This window comes from Pinus tabuliformis, chromosome J (genome assembly GCF_031772625.1).
Source record: "Pinus tabuliformis cultivar Carrire ecotype Pingquan chromosome J, CPIR1, whole genome shotgun sequence".
Classification (NCBI taxonomy): Eukaryota; Viridiplantae; Streptophyta; class Pinopsida; order Pinales; family Pinaceae; genus Pinus; species Pinus tabuliformis.
The window spans coordinates 1286135053-1286152790 of record NC_142295.1 but is presented as its reverse complement, the minus strand read 5'-3'; positions in this window follow the sequence as shown (position 1 = coordinate 1286152790).

Here is a 17738-nt window from a genome sequence, read left to right as displayed (position 1 = left end):
TTGACTAAATGGAGGATTTGAACCAATTTCGACCTCCTTTGATGTAACTGATAAGATTTCATTAGGATATTGGGGAGGATGAATAGTTTCTTTTTGTTATGGAAATTGGTGATAAATAGCTCAAAGGGAGAACTAGATAGGTTAGCTTTTGATTTATGAAAAACTTGGAATAGCCTATGTGTGATTGCTTATTTTCAAACTTAAATTCAAAGCTACAACATTGAGTTCAGCCTATGCTTTCAAATCCAATAATCTTCTTCACTTGAGTTAGCTTACAGTGTGCTTGCGAAGTGTGGAAGGGCCCCCACTACGGAGTTGGTACACTCCTTATTTAGTTTTCTTTCTAAATTGCATTGATAAATATGATATTTAGAGTTTGCTATTTCATTTATGTGCTGCAATTTTATGCCATTAAAAGTTGTTAATTGAAAGATTTGTATTTGTTGTGAAAGATCCTTGTAAAAGGACTCAACCAATATCCATCTTAAGGATTAACAAACATGCTTGTTATCTCATGATTTTGATTTCAGAGTTAATTCATAATTCATGATTTGGAATGCAGAATTCAATTAGTAATTAGCTGAATGAATCTTGTAAAAGAATCACTTACTATTTGACTTCTAGTACTACTCATCTTGAATACTGTTTTGAATAGCTAAGTTTTAGAAATTGTTTTGGAAGGGACTCTATAGAACAAAATTCTTGTAAAGGAATTGTAGAACCCCTAACAAAGGAATTAATACTCTCTTTTTGTTGCCTAAGAAATCAGAATTTCACTAGATTTGTTTTCATCTAAATTGATGCTTAAGTCCTTGAAAAGACAAGGAAGGACCTCTTGTAAAAGAGCATTGTTAATTTCATTTCACTAGGCTATCAGTAGAACCCTAGATCCTTCTAGATCTATATACATTAGATGAGTGCCTCTAAGTGTACTTTCTTGAGTTGATAAAGGAATTAAAAGCTTAACTTACATTAGTAAGTAAAGCTCAAACATTTTGTCACCGTTGTCGGGGAGGTGAAACTAGAAAAATTTACAAAAAATAATCTAAAAAAACTTGAAATCAACAAAACAACAAAAACATAGATTTAAATTTAAGTTTTAGTTATGTTTATTTATGTCTAGATTTATGGATCAGAAAGGAAGATTCACAAAACCCCCCCAACCAACAACTAACCTGCCATTAGGAGCAGAACCATTAGAAAGAATTGAGTACACAACACCAACTGGAAAAGTTACTGTGGAAAAACTTGAGGAAAAACAAAGATCAGGCCAAAAACTTATTCTCATTGAAAGACAAATCCTACTAGGTCATGAGGCAAAGAAAAGATATATACCTAAGACTTCTACAGTAGAGAAACGAAAAGTATCCTTGAATAGATTGTTCCTCAAGAACTAAAACAGGAAGAAGAAATAGAAACCTTAGACAAGTCACATATCACAATGGCTGAAGATGAAGGATCCAGAGGACCTACAACAAAACAACTTAGAGAATATGAGAGACAAATGGAAGAAAGGAGAAGGAAAAGAGAGAATGAGGAAAAAAAAGGAAATGATACTCTATTTGGAGGAAATCAAAATCCACCAGAGGAAGAGGAATCAACATTTAAATTTCCAATTCAATATAGAGGAGAGTACATGGATGAGGAAATTAAAATGAAAAATATCCCACCATCTATATTACCTAACTTTTATGGTATGGCATCCGAAGAACCTATTTCATTTTTGTTTGAATTTGATATAGTATGTCGAACCCATGGATATACGGATGATGCTCACAGACTTAGACTTTTTCCTGCCACATAAAAAGAAGCAGCACTTAGGTGGTTCATGGGTTTAGGTGAACACACAATCACTAATTGGGATAACATGAGAAAAATATTTTTGAAAAAGTATCAACCTTACTGTCGGTCAAAATACTCTAAAGATGGAATCTTTAGAATGAATCAACAAGAAGATGAGACCTTAGAAGAATACTTGGAAAGATTTTCATACAATCTGCAAAAATCAAAACATAGAACCATGTCTGTTGATCTTATTCGAACAATATTTCTTAAGGGCATCAGGGATGAATATCTAGATGACCTCAATCTCATGGATAAAGGGGTCATTTATAATTTACCTTTCGAAGAAATTGTTGACTTGTGTCAGAAATACTCCAGAAGTAGAGCATGAAATGGAAGAAGAGGTATGACATCTAAGATCACTAAATCTGCCACATACTAGAGCTGAACTCGGTAATCTATTTGAAGATTTCAAAATAGACCTTTTATGTACTTTGGGGAATCAAATAGACTCTTTAAAAGCGAAGAAAAGACAAGATGAACAAGAACAAGAGTTATCTATATTCTATGCCAAATGCAGATGAAAACATGCTTTGAAAGAATTTCCTTTGGATAATGTGCAGATTTGTGGGTTTTGTATAGAAAATCATGACACTAAGGATTTCACAAAGATGAAAGTTTTGCAGAACTATAATTTGGAAGCCAACACAGAAACAGAGAACATGTATTTCATGGGAGCTCGAAGGCCATGGTAGCCAAGACCTCTAGGTATTTTTCAAAATCCAAATCTAGCAAATTATAACATGCCCATTCAAAATTCTTGGAATGTTCCTATGCCTTGGCAAAATTGGTTTAATCAACAGCAGCAAACTTATCCACAACAAGGACGGAAGGGTATTCCTACCCTCAGCAATTTTCCCAACAATCACCTTAGCAACATCAGCAACCATTTCCTTAGCCATATCCCCAACAGTATTAGCAACAATATTCTCAGCCATATCCACAACAATACCCTCAGCAACCAGTTGCTTATCAACAACAAAATCCTCAGCAAACCTTACCTGCTCCTCCACAAATAAATTCACCACAGCTACAATTACCATCTAATCAACCTCCTAAACCCACGCAGCTACCAGCTCAACACATAACTAACCCAAACAACCGAATAGATAAACCATCTTACAGCGTGGATGAGGGACCATTGTACCCAACTCTACCACTACAAAACATTGAACTAAGGTCAAGTTGAATTCTACAACAAGAACCTCCACCTGTTCCAATGCAGTCAAAAAAAGAGAGTCAAATTGATGAACAAGAAAAACCAACACACAACAAACAAAATAATCCAACACAAAACAATCTAGAACAAGGTCAACAAATCAAAACAGTACAATCACCTCCATTTCCAGAATGATTACTTCAACCAAAATTACCCACATCATTGCCACAATCTAATGTTCTTGATGAATTGAGAAATGTGTATGTCAAAATGCCATTACTCCAAGCAATTAAGGATATTCTGATTTATACCAAAGCCATTAAAGATCTCTGTCTCTAAAATTCTGCAAAGAAAATATTTGATCCACAAACAATACATGTTATTAGCAATTTAGCTGGCTTAATGTCAAATGTCATTTCCATGGAAAAATATGTTGACCCAAGCATACCTAGAGTCACAACAATTATCAACAAAATTTCAATTCCAAACACTCTGATTGACTTAGGAGCTGCAATAAATGTTATGACATTAGACACAATGAAAAGTTTACAGCTAACAAATTTACAGTCAACACCGATTGTTTTGAAATTAGTAGATCACTCTAAAGTCATTCCGGAAGGGATACTAGAAGATATAATTGTTTCACTGGACTCTTGGGAGTATCCAATGGATTTCTGAGTACTCCAGCCGAAATCAAACTTGGGAGGACACCCACTTATACTTGGCAGACCATGGTTGGAAACTGCTGATGCATTCATTGGGTGTAGATCTAGTAACATGATCATTTGTAGAGGCATGAAGAGAAATAAACTTACCTTATACCCATCAACGCAAGCTCCAACAGTAACACAAAACCCATGGCTTGATGAAAAATACAATGATAGGGAAGAAATATACTCTCATCAATCAAATGTATGATTTCAGGGAAGACAATAATTAAGATTTAATGGAAATGTTTATCTCTCAACCTGATGTTTCAGAGGAGTTGACAAAATGAACAATACAGATCAAATATGGCATAAAGCTTTTAGGAGACTTGTACCATGTATTATCTGAAAACATTATTTGAAGATATCTTTCCAATCAACTCCATTACAAACACACAAAGCAAGATAGTATAAATTAGCCCAGGAAAAACACTGAACATTGGGGCATTTCTAGAAACATCTCAGGGACAGAAATTGCTTGATTTTCTCATCAAATACCAAAAGGAATTTGATTGGGACTACAATGACATGCAGGGAATTCACCCGGAAACTTGCACTCACCATATCTATATAGACACTAGTATTCAACCAGTGAAGCAACCATAGAGAAGGATGAACCCCATGCTTAAAGATATTGTAAGAGATGAATTGTAGAAGTTACTAAAAGTAAAGTTCATTTACCCCATTTCCAATAGCCAATCAGTATCTCCACTAGTAATAGTCCCCAAGAAAAATGGTAAGTGGTGAGTTTGTGTTGACTACATAGAACTGAATAAAGCCACCCTTAAAGACTATTTTCCACTGCCATTTATTGACCAAGTTTTGGATACATTAGCTGGAAAAATGTCATTTTCCTTCCTGGATGGTTTTAGCGGTTACAATCAGATCAGCATAGCCTCAGAAGACCAAGACAAAACAACATTTACCTGTCCCTAGGGCACATATGCTTACAATGTGCTACCATTTGGCTTGTGCAATACTCTAGAAACATTTCAGAGAGCAATATTAGAAATTTTTGCTGATCTAGTCCATGAATGTGTTGAGCTATATATGGATGATTTTTCTATATATGGTGATTCCTTTGACAATTCTTTGCAAATCTTGAGAAAGTTTTACAACGATGTATAGAAACCAACTTGCCTTTAAGCAATGAAAAATGTTATATGATGATGAATGAGGGAATAGTCTTAGGACATCATATTTATTCCGAGGGAATCAAGGTAGATAAAACCAAAATTCAAATTATTATTAAATTGCCAGTTCCAACAAATCAAAAAGATGTAAGAAGCCTTCTTGGTTATGCAAGCTATTATAGGAGATTTATTGAAAATTTTAGTAGAATGGCTTTGCTTTTGTTTAAGCTTCTTGCGAAATTTGTATCTTTCAATTGGAATGAGGCTTGTCAAAATGCTTTTGAGAAACTTAAGGAGAAACTAAGCACTGCTCCAGTTTTGAGGGGACCCAAATGGACTTTACCATTTCACATCTCAACTGATGCATCTGATACAACAGTAGGGGCTTCATTAGGAAATAAAAAAGGTGCTTTAACTTATGCCATTTACTTTATCAGTAAAAATTTGACTACTACTAAATTCAACTACACAGTAATTGAAAAGGAAATGCTTTCAATTATACATGCAGTGAACAAATTTCGTCACTACATAACTGGATATAAAGTCCTTGTTCACATTGACCAATCCGCCATTAGATACTTAATGAACAAACCTATTACTAATGGTAGGATCATCAAGTGATTACTCTTACTGTAGGAATTTAATCTCACCGTATTGGATAGACCAGGGAAAGAGAACCAGGTAGCAGATTACTTTTATAGACTACAAAATTCAAGTGAAGTTGTTCTAGTTGAAGATTCATTTCCTGATGAACACTTATTTGCAATTTCCGTATTAAGTCCATGGTATGCTGATTTAGCTAATTACTTGTCCACAGGAAAAGTACCTCCATATTTCAGCTCAAAGGAGAAGAAAAGACTCATCAAACAAAGTGCAAGATATTCATGGGTTAATGGCGATTTGTTTTATACTGGTTATGATATGATTATTAGAAGATGCATTAGAGAGGATGAAATTATTGACATACTAAAATCATGCCATGATCAACCTTGTGGTGGCCATTTTGCAACCAAGAGGACAACACACAAAATTCTTAGCCTTGGCTACTATTGGCCATCAATTTTCAAAGATTCAAAGAACTATGTAAGAAGTTGTGACACCTGCCAATGCATGGGCATACCAGCCACCTCCGAGGAGATGCCAATACAACCACAAGTACATCTAGAGCCATTTGAAAAATGGGCTCTCAACTTTGTTGGACCCACCAATCCACCATCCAAAGGTAAGTACATTCTTGTATGTACCGATTATGTGACTAAATGGGCTGAAGCAAAGGCACTTGTAAGGGCAACTAAACAAATAATAGTCAATTTCCTTTTTGAAGAAATCTTTGTTAGATATGGAGTGCCCAGAGAGATAGTAACAGACCAAGGGACTCAATTCACTTCTACACTGGTTCAAGAAATCACTAATAAGTACAAAATCAAACACATAAGGAGTACACCCTACCATCCACAGGCCAATGGCCAAGTGGAATCTACAAACAAGACACTAGAAGGGATCATGACTAAAACAATGGCAACAAACAAGAAATATTGGGCAGATAAGCTCAATGAAGCACTCTGGGCATATAGAATAACTTGGAAAAACACAACAAGGTTTACACCTTATCATCTAGTGTATGGAAAAGAAGTAATGCTACCAATAGAATTTCAAATACATACTTACAAACTGGCTGCAAACTTAGGAATAAACCTCTTTGAAGCACAACAAGAAAGAATCATGTAATTGAATTAGCTAGACGAGATGAGACAACAAGCAGTGGAAAGGACAACAATGATACAACAACAAAGGAGACAGTGGCATGATAAGCTAATCAAGAAGAAATAGTTTCAAGTTGCTGACTGGGCATTCTCTTTGACTCAAAATTCAAAGACTACAAAGTTAAATTTACAACCCATTGGATGGGCCCTTATAAAATCATTGAAGTCTTTGAGAATGGATCAGTCAAACTCACCACAATTGACCAAGAAGGATGAGCATATCTAGTGAATGGACACAGGCTAAAGATCTATCAGAGGCCTGTCAGCAAAGAAGATTTTATGAAGATAGTGTCACATCAAAATGAGGTACAAATAGTACAACAGTCATCTGTAGCCTTAATCATTTTATTTTTCTCTTCAAAAAAAAAAACCATAATAAATGTTTAGATATGAAAACCAGATATGGCATACTCTAAACACGAATTCTTACGAGAAAATAAGCAATTGGCTTGTAAGAATTCCTTTTCATTCAGTTTGAAGTTCATAATAAAATCATTTTCCAATTTCTATATCAGAAACATGACTTGAGGACAAGTCAAACCATCAGTAGGGGAGGAGAAAGTCTGAACTTGTTCATGCTTTCATCTCCTTAATTTCATCTCCAGTAGAGGAAGAGATTTGTATTTACATTTTCTAATGGATTCTCAACAAGAAATGATTGTTGTTTAGTATTTTTCAAAGGATTTGATCAAATTTTAAACTCAGAACATATCCGAAAAAGGGACCTGTTATATACAATTTCTCAGGAAGGGACTTGTTATATACAAATTCTTAGAAAAGGGACCTGTTCTATGCACATTATCAGAATGGGATCTGTTAAGAGGAAGATTGCATCTACAAAGAAGAAGACTGCACTTAAGAAGAAGAAGATTGCAAAGAAGAAGACTACACCTAAGAAGAAAGAGACTACACTTAAGAGAGAAATGGACACCATCACATAATGCTATGCCTGAACATATCAAACAACAAAAGCTAGCTTGCAAACAACAAAATATCAGAGGGCTATAAGAATTTTCATTTTAATACTTTTAATTTCTTTTATTAATTCCAATTTTTAAATAGTGGTTCATGATGTTAATTGATTTTAGTTTCTAATATTCAGCCTATCCTATATCATACATGCTCATTTTTATATCCTGTAGGAGTCATTCCTACTCTTAAAAGCTAGGTTTCTATCCTATAACTATATCCTATTTTTATCATTAGTCCTATTGTCCCTATCCTGTACATGTCTCTAAACCGGATCCTTAAAGCCTATCTTTTATCTTGTACATACTTTTCTAATTCAACCAATTCAACCTACAGTCATATATGCCAATAGACCTACTAAAACTAATCATGCATACTCAAAACTAATTAAGTCAACAACTACAGATCAAAATCCATAAATTAGTAGCTACAAATCAAAATTTTGAAGAGTGGGATCAGGTCAAAAAGATGAAGGATTTATAAAATATTTATGGTTTTCAACCTAAAAATTTTAAATCTAGAACATAGAAATATGATCAAAAAAGGGTATGATGACATAATGTCATCATAATAAGGATTAACAGCTAGTTCAGAGAAATCATAATGATCCAATGCTCTCATGATTTTCTGCATGAAGTTCATTATAACATACCCAATCTCATCATTTCAACTATATATGAATGCTGCTCATAACCCATCGAGACTATCATCATTCAAAATGTTGTGTAGGCAGAGGTTATCATCATCCAAATGTTGAGTGTAGACAAGGGCTCAAAATTCAATTAAAATTCCATATGAGGGAACCGAGACTCATCATGTAAACGTTGCGTGGAGAAATCAAAGGAAATTTAGATGTTGAGTGAAGAAACCAAGTGTTCATTCCATAATTGCACATCATATGAGAACAAAGGAATCCATCATTAATGCAAACGATGAGGTAAGAGAATGTTGTGTCATGTTTATTGTTGATAGCCAAATTTAGAAAATGTTTCTCTATTCCTTAAAAACAAAACCTGAATGATTGAAGAACCCTGTCTCTGGAGATTTACGTATATGGTTATGAGTATGTTGACAATAGCAATGTCAACATACGAATAGAAAGGGCCACGACATAAGGAAAATTCAATGGGACCGGTTGAAAGGGAGCCTTCAATCCAAAAATAGCAGTGCCTTCATTTAAACAGGGATAAAAAGGCATACGAATAGCACTCAGCATAACACAAGCCCAAGTATTTTTCTCGCAACATTTTGGTAATTTTTTCTTACAAAATAGGATAAAAAGAGGTATTTTTTTATGTCATGGGAAAAAGAATAGAGCCAGAATGATTCAACCCTTCCAAAGTACATAGCAACTGCATAGAAATATTTAGGGAAAAACAATGGTTAACACTCTTACAAAAAATCAACAGATACAATAAATTAACAGCCATGGAGTTTGCCTCTTCATTCACCGGGGAAAGATCTACTGTAGGAAACTTATTTTTAGAATATCAGAGGATAAAATTGATCAAGCAACAGGCATAAGCCCAGAAGGGGAGAAGTATTTTCAAATGAAGTACTTCAAGGAGAAAACATGGACACATTTCATATCTAGGACAAGGGTATAATTAGTTAAATGGAAATCAAGGATTCCTAGGAGTTCGCTGATTCATCCATGAGATGAAATAGTTTATGTAACTCAAAAATTCATAACTTGTGAAGGCAGATAGAGTATAGTGTTCCTCTATCATATCAAACTTCTTATGCATCTAAGAGGGGACTATGTTATAAGCTTGCCTTATTTTCTTTTGCAAAGCTTAACCAAGATGTCTAAGACTATACAAAAACAAAGAAAGAACAAGGATAAGAGCCTATATCATTTTGGTCTGGTAAAAATCTTAATTGAGTTTGAATTGCAAAAGATAGGTGTGTCATGGAAAAAAAAAAATTGGTGACTAATGAATTTATAGAAAATGAAGAATAGGAAGGGAAGTAGAATCCACAAGAAGGGAAACAACATCTAGAGTTATTGATTAGTATGGATGACATAGAAGAAGAATTTTCAGAGCACAAACCTAGTATCTCTGCTCCATCCAACAACAATATAAAGACAAGAAGAATGGTAAGAGAGGAAACTGAGAAAGATGAACAGGATAAAAATTTTACCACCTACACAAGGAAGTCAAGAAAGACTAAGTTTAGTTAGAAAGGGAAAATGGTGGAGGAAGATGAAATTCTACAACAGCCCCAATACGATTACATAGAAGGATTGGAAATAGAAGACAAGGAAAAGGAATAACAAGAACATAAATTTTCAGGTAAGAAGAAAAGAAAGTTTGAAAGGAAAGTTGAGAAATTACAACAACAACTTATGGAGTCTGAAGTTTTGGAAAGAGTGGTGAAAAGAGAAAATGAAACACTCAAAATACAAAGCAAGAAATTTCAAGATGAGAATGAAAAGTTGAAAAGGAAGGTTAAGAAACTCAAAGCTTATAAAATGCAAATCTGTAGGAAGGCCTATAAACTCTACAAGCAAAAGAAGGCAATTAAAACCAAGTATTAGATTTTGAAGATAGAGTATTAAGCCCAAATGAACATCAACACTTTACTTTAGGCAGCAGAGGCAGAAGCAGAGGTAGAAGGTAGAGTTTGACAAGTTAGAATTCATTTGCATGAGGGCATGCAAAATCCTGAGTTTGGGGGAATGTTGGTATCAAATTATGACTATCCATTTCACTTAAAAATCCTCTTTTGTTCATCATTTTTGACCATCTAACCTTCATATTTCATCCATAACCCTTAGAAACTAAATGATATGATGTCATTATCATTATTTTTATTTTGAAATTAAATACTTGAAATTATTGTGTTTAAAATGACATCTTCCAGAAAATTACAAGAAGTTGTAACTTGCTGTAATTGCTCCATGGTTTGACATGTTACATAACAAGTTGGCGAATTCGAAGATTGTGGGCACGAATATAAATGTACATGGATGGTGGATTACCTATCCACTTTCGAATTTGAACGAAATAGGTGCCTGGTCAACTGTGGTCAAATCCAACCACTTCAGCAAAATTTCTATTTTCTTAGATATTTTTGATTAAATGGAGTATTTTAACCAATTTCAACCTCCTTTGATGTAACTGATAATATTTCATTAGGATATTGGGAAGGATGAATATTTTCTTTTTGTTATGGAAATTGGTGATAAATAGCTTAAAGGGAAAACTAGATAGTTTGGCTTTTGATATATGAAGAACTTGGAACAACCTATGTGTGATTTTTGATTTTCAAACTTAAATTCAAAGCTACAACATTGATTTTAGCCTATGCTTTCAGATCTAATGATCTTCTTGACTTGAGTTAGCTTACAGTGTGCTTGCGAAGTGTGGAAGGCCCCCCACTACTGAGCTAGTACACTCCTTATTTAGTTTTATTTCTAATTCACATTGATAAATCTGATATTAGATTTTGTTATTTCATTTATGTGCTGCAAGCTTATGCCATTAAAATTTGTTAATTGAAAGAATTGTATTTGTCGTGAAAGAACCTTGTAAAAGGACTCAACCAATATCCATCTTAAGGATTAACAAACATGCTTGTTATCTCATGATTTTGATTTTAGAGTTAATTCATAATTCATGATTTGGAATGCATAATTCAATTAGTAATTAGCTGAATGAATCTTGTAAAAGAATCACTTACTATTTGACTTCTAGTACTACTCATCTTGAATACTATTTTGAATAGCTAAGTTTTAGAAATTGTTTTGGAAGGGACTCTATAGAACAAAATTCTTGTAAAGCAATTGTAGAACCCCTAACAAAGGAATTAATATTTTGTTTTTGTTACCTAAGCAATCAGAATTTCGTTAGATTTGTTTTCATCTAAATTGATACTTAAGTGATTAAAAAGACAAGGAAGGACCTCTTGTAAATGAGCATTGCTAATTTCATTTCACTAGGCTATCATTAGAACCCTAGATCCTTCTAGATCTATATACATTAGATGAGTGCCTCTAAGTGTACTTTCTCTGGTTGATAAAGGAATTAAAATCTTAAATTACCTTAGTAAAGCCCAACACCATTCTTACACTTCACCAATCTTTGTGTTGGTTCAAACCCAATGCAATATGATTTTTACGGAATAATACAAGACCAAATTGAAAGCCCTAGTTGAGACAACTTTTTCTTTTAAAATGAAGAATACAAAGTCTAATAATACTAGAACATATAAGTATTTTATTTGGCATGAAATATCAAACTACACAACCATGAAATCAATCTAAGCATCCTTGGGAGATATATATTCCTGAAATAAATGGGACAATTAGATTTAAGGATAATAACCATCTAGTTAAAGAGCATGATCTGAAAAATTCTTCCTAAATCAAAATAAAACATAAATTAGTAAAAAATACGACTACTATTCATTTATGTATGGACATTTTGAAAAAGCTACAACATAAATTTTCCACTTCATATATCAATTTCAAATTTTCTAAAAGCATAACATCAACCTATGTGTTAGGGACTACAGTACCTTGCAGTACTTGTTTTAATTGTAATGAATGGATTTTTGCATTTAGTAAAAGAAAATTGAGATTTATATTAATCAACAAAATTATAGATATTTCTAAATTATATATATTTTTTATCAAAATATATCAAACTTCCTAATTTTGAGAGGTAAAAGCAAGCTAATGCATAGTCCTAAATAGTACAAAAATGTAATAGTATATATCTTTCATAATGAGTCTAAAAGTCAAGAAACATTATAAAACATCAAGTAGAAGGAGTAAGAACCCTAGATTTATCTTCGATCTCTTCAATATCTTAAGAGGAGTTCTTTAATGGAGAATTCAAATCTAGAAAGTTGAGTTGTCTAGCTTTATTTCATTGCTTTTCTTGCAAAATTTATTGAATAGTTGAGAGGTTAACAACTAGGTTCCAGGATAACATGGATATGGTGGAATGTATGGTGTTTCACTCTACCTCAAGTTTAAGGTTGACCCCAATGATTGTGACCATGGAATTTTTCATTGCTACTTAAAGACCCTACTCATACAACTAACTAATATTTTTGAGAGAGAACGAGAGAGAGAGAGAGAGAACAAAGTCTTGGATAACCTCAATTTTGGAATTGCACTACTACATAAGGGTCCTTTTTTCCTCCATGATGTCCATGAGAGTCTACCAAGTGAGGATGGGTCTTAGACAAGAAGGGCCAAGGACTAGATGAGAAAAGAGTGAGGATGCAAAGAGGGGCCACAAAATACACCAACACTAAACACTGGGACTAAGTGTCTCATAAGATGAGCCCCCCCCCCCCCCCCCAAAAAAAAAAAAAAAAAACCCACGAGCCATAGACAACCATATGAAGGACCAGTAGAGTAGCCCTATCAGAGAATGCTCACCAAGAATTATCAAGCTTATTGGAGACCATTACACACACACACATGCAATGGTCACACATTCTTACGTAACATGGCTTCTCACATGTTATGGAGTAGTTACATGTTGGGGCCTATATATATAGGATAAATATAGACATTCATTTATATATATGTTTCCATACATATTGTTTATATAGTGTGGTTTACAAATAGCCACATCCAAATATGTACTTATTTATTAGTTTATATAAAGTATACCAGATATACACATATACCATATTTATAGTTTTTTCGTACAAATGATATGGGATTATACTAAGTCATGTACCAAAATTATAGTACATGGTGATGAACATATATAATTACCCTTATGTATGTTTCAAGAAGGATTCTCATGTGATGGAACTATCAAAACACAAGATAGTCAATCTTACAATTGGAAGCTATAGTTTACACACACACTCACCAATGTCAGGTTGTGACATAAGAAAGTATTATACAAACCATGCTTAAGAGGATTAAACTTCCGTAGTTGATTGACATACATATTTTTTAGTGTGAACTCTTTTATGATGTGGTTATAAAAAAATGTTAGTTATCAAGTTTGCATAATGAAATGGTGGAAGAAAATATGAAAGGAGGGGATTTCTTCCAGGAGGGAAACACTAATATATATATATATATATATATATATATATATATATATATATATATATATATATATATATATATATATATATATATATATATATATATATATATATATATATATCTATATATATATATATCTATATATATCTATATATATATATATCTATATATATATATATATATTATATATATATATATATATATATCTATCTATATATATATATATATATATATATATATATATATATATATATATATATATATATATATATATATATATATATATATATATATATATATATATAACACATTTGCGACCACCCATAACTTAAATAAAAGTGTAAAGGGAAATTACACCATTAATCTATTCAGTATTAAAAGGAAAAACTTGAGTCATATCTTTGACCACAAACAACATAACCACCTCCTAATTCTTCTTATCACCAACGTCCACCATTTATAGTAGAATTTATGTTCAATCTATAGAATAGAACCAGTTTCATTTTGACCATTAACACTAATCACATTAACACCTTATGACATGACAATTAAGACTTTCAAGGAAAATTTAAATAGATTACTTGAAGAGGGTATTACTTAAATTATTACTATTGTTTTGTTTGGAAGAGGTGGATGTTGTAATTTATAGATTATTTGGGATATTTTTCATATGAACTAGTGTGGGATGTTTTAATACAAGTTGATATATCTCATTTTATGTTTTAATACATTGCCAAATGCACATGGTGTTCACCATTTACTCTACATTTATCAGTCAACTAGTAACGAAATGCTCCCAGTACATGAAAATATATTTCTTTGAAATAAATAACATGGAGTAACATTGATATAAAAAACTTATTTATCAAACTACAACAAATATAAACCCTATATGTCCTACAACTATTGATATTTGACAACCCTAAATAAGAGAAATTTTATGCAAAAATTATTCATCTATTTAATAGTAGATAGTACACTTGGAGTTCATCAAGGATAACTTGAAGTTGAAATTTGATATAACTTATCACAAATGGATCAAACATAGACCATGGACAATCCACACCCCTAACCATTTAAATTACAAATTATCCTTCTCCCACATCTATGATTAATTGGATTCATTTAATCTGGTGCTGATCAAGTCATTGTTGAGAGCATTAATCTCCTTGTCTCTTCTTTGTTTGTTAGGTGTCATAGTTAGATTGAGTTGAGTTGAGTTAGTTGATTTGAGTTGGGTTCTAGTTTAGTATTACTCCCATTATTTATTGGTGGTGCTCCCTTATCTCCTAGCTAATATATTTAGTTGTTACTTAATGCTGACAAGAGCTAGTTCACTCCATTTCTAGTTTTGAGTTTATTCTTGTTTATCTTTTCCGGCTCTGCAATTTTTTCCATGGTATTAGAACATGGGGTTGCATAAAAATCCTCGAGATCAAAGTTTGAAATTCATGTTTTCTCATAGATAAAAGAGAAAAGAACAAGAGCTCAAGGAGGAGAGTGCTCGAGTGTTCGAGAAGGAGAAGGTCATGTAAGGCCCAATAACCCTCAATTTTGACACCAAATCTACATATGGTCAAGTGTGAAGTGAACGCTATGTGAAATACACGTGTTGGAATGATCCTTCATTAAAGGAAGTTGCAAAATTCAAACTCATAATTTCACCTGACCATCAAAATGGGAGAGGCTCTTGTTAGATAAACTTGGATTTTCTATTTTTTTTTTTATAAATTTGTAAGGGGTGATAACAATAACGCACCATAGAAGCTTTAGCAATGACATTATATTATGACACACTTATATGCAAATGGATTTTCTAGATGAACACAACCTCTCTATATGGAAAGGTGCACTTGCACATAGATTCAAGGGAATGCATGAAAGGTCTTAGGAAATACATTACTTTTCCATGAGACTATTTAGGCTTTCTTTTAATGAATGTTGGAATGTAAAGGATTCCATCCGTGGATCGCATGTAGCAACAAAGAAGATCAAAAAGTACACGAGTAAAAACAAAGGTTTGAAATTTCCTTTTATTCAAAAAAGTGGCTTCATTTGAAAATTATTTTATTTAATTCAAGAAAAGACAAAGACTTTAAAAATGGAGAGATTCAAGTTTTAAAAAAGAGAGTATATTATTCATATTGGTATTAAAGGCGTTCATATTTGAAAGTTTATTTATATGAGAGGGATTTATTTGAGTTTAAAAAAAGGGGGGCGCAACAACATTTTAAACAATGGCTTTCTCAAGTGTTGCTCCACAGACATCGATTTTGCTTTACAAAAATTATGCATTTTGGTCTTTATGCATGAAGAATTTTCTACAAGCTGAATATTGTTGGGATGCATTGAAGAAAAACTATGAAGAGCCAACCTAAGAAGCATTAGCATCGATGACCAATAATTAGAGAAACTCATATGCTGAACTGAGAAATAAAAATCATCAAGCCAAATGTTGGATCCATAATTTGGTTGATGATTCTATCTTCAACAAAATAACTATTGCGACAATAACAAAAGAAGCCTGGTATATTCTGAAAGTTTCATATCAAGGTAATGATATTATCAAGAATATTAAATTACATACATTTCATACTCATTTTGAAAGCCTGAAGATGGTTGACACAAAGAATGTTGATCAATTCATGACTAGAGTCATGGGCATCATCAATCAAATCAGGTTTATTGGTGAAACGATTGCAGATTAGATCGTTGAAAAAGTCCTATGAATCCCGTCAAAGAAATTTAAAATCATTGTAACAGTGATTCTGGAGTCGAAATATCTTACAATTTTGTTAGGATATCAGTTGATTGGATCTCTTATGTCACACAAAACATGACTTATATTGGGAGAAGATTCCATGGAACAACCTTTTAGAGCATAATTCTCTCTTTCGAGAGGAATAGGAAAATGATATAGAGGTGAAAAGAAAGGGAGGAAAAGGTAGAGGTAGATCTATAGAACATCATCATGCAATAGAACAACCAGATTAGTTGATACCCTCACAGAACCAACCACATAGAAACAAAAATTGGATCAATAAATATAATATCCAATGCTATTATTGCAAGAAATTAATTTGGACATTATGAACATGAATGTTGAAATAAATAGTCGTATCAATAAAGAGGCAGTGTCCATATCTCCAGTAACAAAGGAGAATCCTCTCACTCTGAAGCCATGTTTCTTTCCTACCATCTTTCTAAAGGCAATCACAATGAGGACCTTTGATTACTAGACAATGGATGTAAAAAACACATGACATTTAACAAAGATATAATTTCTTGCATTGATGCTTCCATCAAATATGAAATTACTCCTGATGACCATTCTCATATAAACGTTGAAGGGAAAGGTATCGTGCATGTTCTTACTAAAACAAAATCTGCAGAAAAATATACATGATGCTTATTATGTTATACACTTGAAGCACATTCTCATTAGTGTAGGTTTATTGATGGAACATGGCTATGATGTAATATTCCAAGAGACAAGTTGTTATATTTATGAAAAACATCCTAGTAGAAGCCTTATAGCCAAGGTATAAAAAACCAAGAATAGAATGTTTCCCTTGATTCTCAGAAGTACAAATATGTCAGAGTCATTTGCACATAATGTTACAAAGATAAATCAGTAATAATTATGGAATTCTAGGTATGTCATATTCCCTTCAAGAGTCTTATTCTTCTTCAAAACGTTCTATGGTATTTGGTCTCCCTCTTATGAATGACCAATATTTCCAATGTCAAATTTGTATTCCTAGAAATCATAAAAGAGACAACTTTCCCACATCTTCCAGTCAAGAAAAAGAACCCTTAGAGCAAGTCCACAGAAATATCTGCAGCCCATTGTAAACATAATCAATTGGTGGTAATCTTTGTTTTCTGACCTTTATTGATGACTATAGCAGGAAAATAGGGATGTGTTTTCTCAAAAATAAGTCTAATACTTTCTTAAGTTTCAAAGACTTCAAAGTAGAAGTGTAAATGTTTTGAAAGTACTCATGTCAAACAGAGGAAGATAATATAGTACCAAATATTTCATAACATTTTATCGATAACAAAGCATGATTATGCAAAACAAAACCAAATAATCTCCATATTAGAATGGAGTAGTAGAGTGAAAAAATGAGTGAA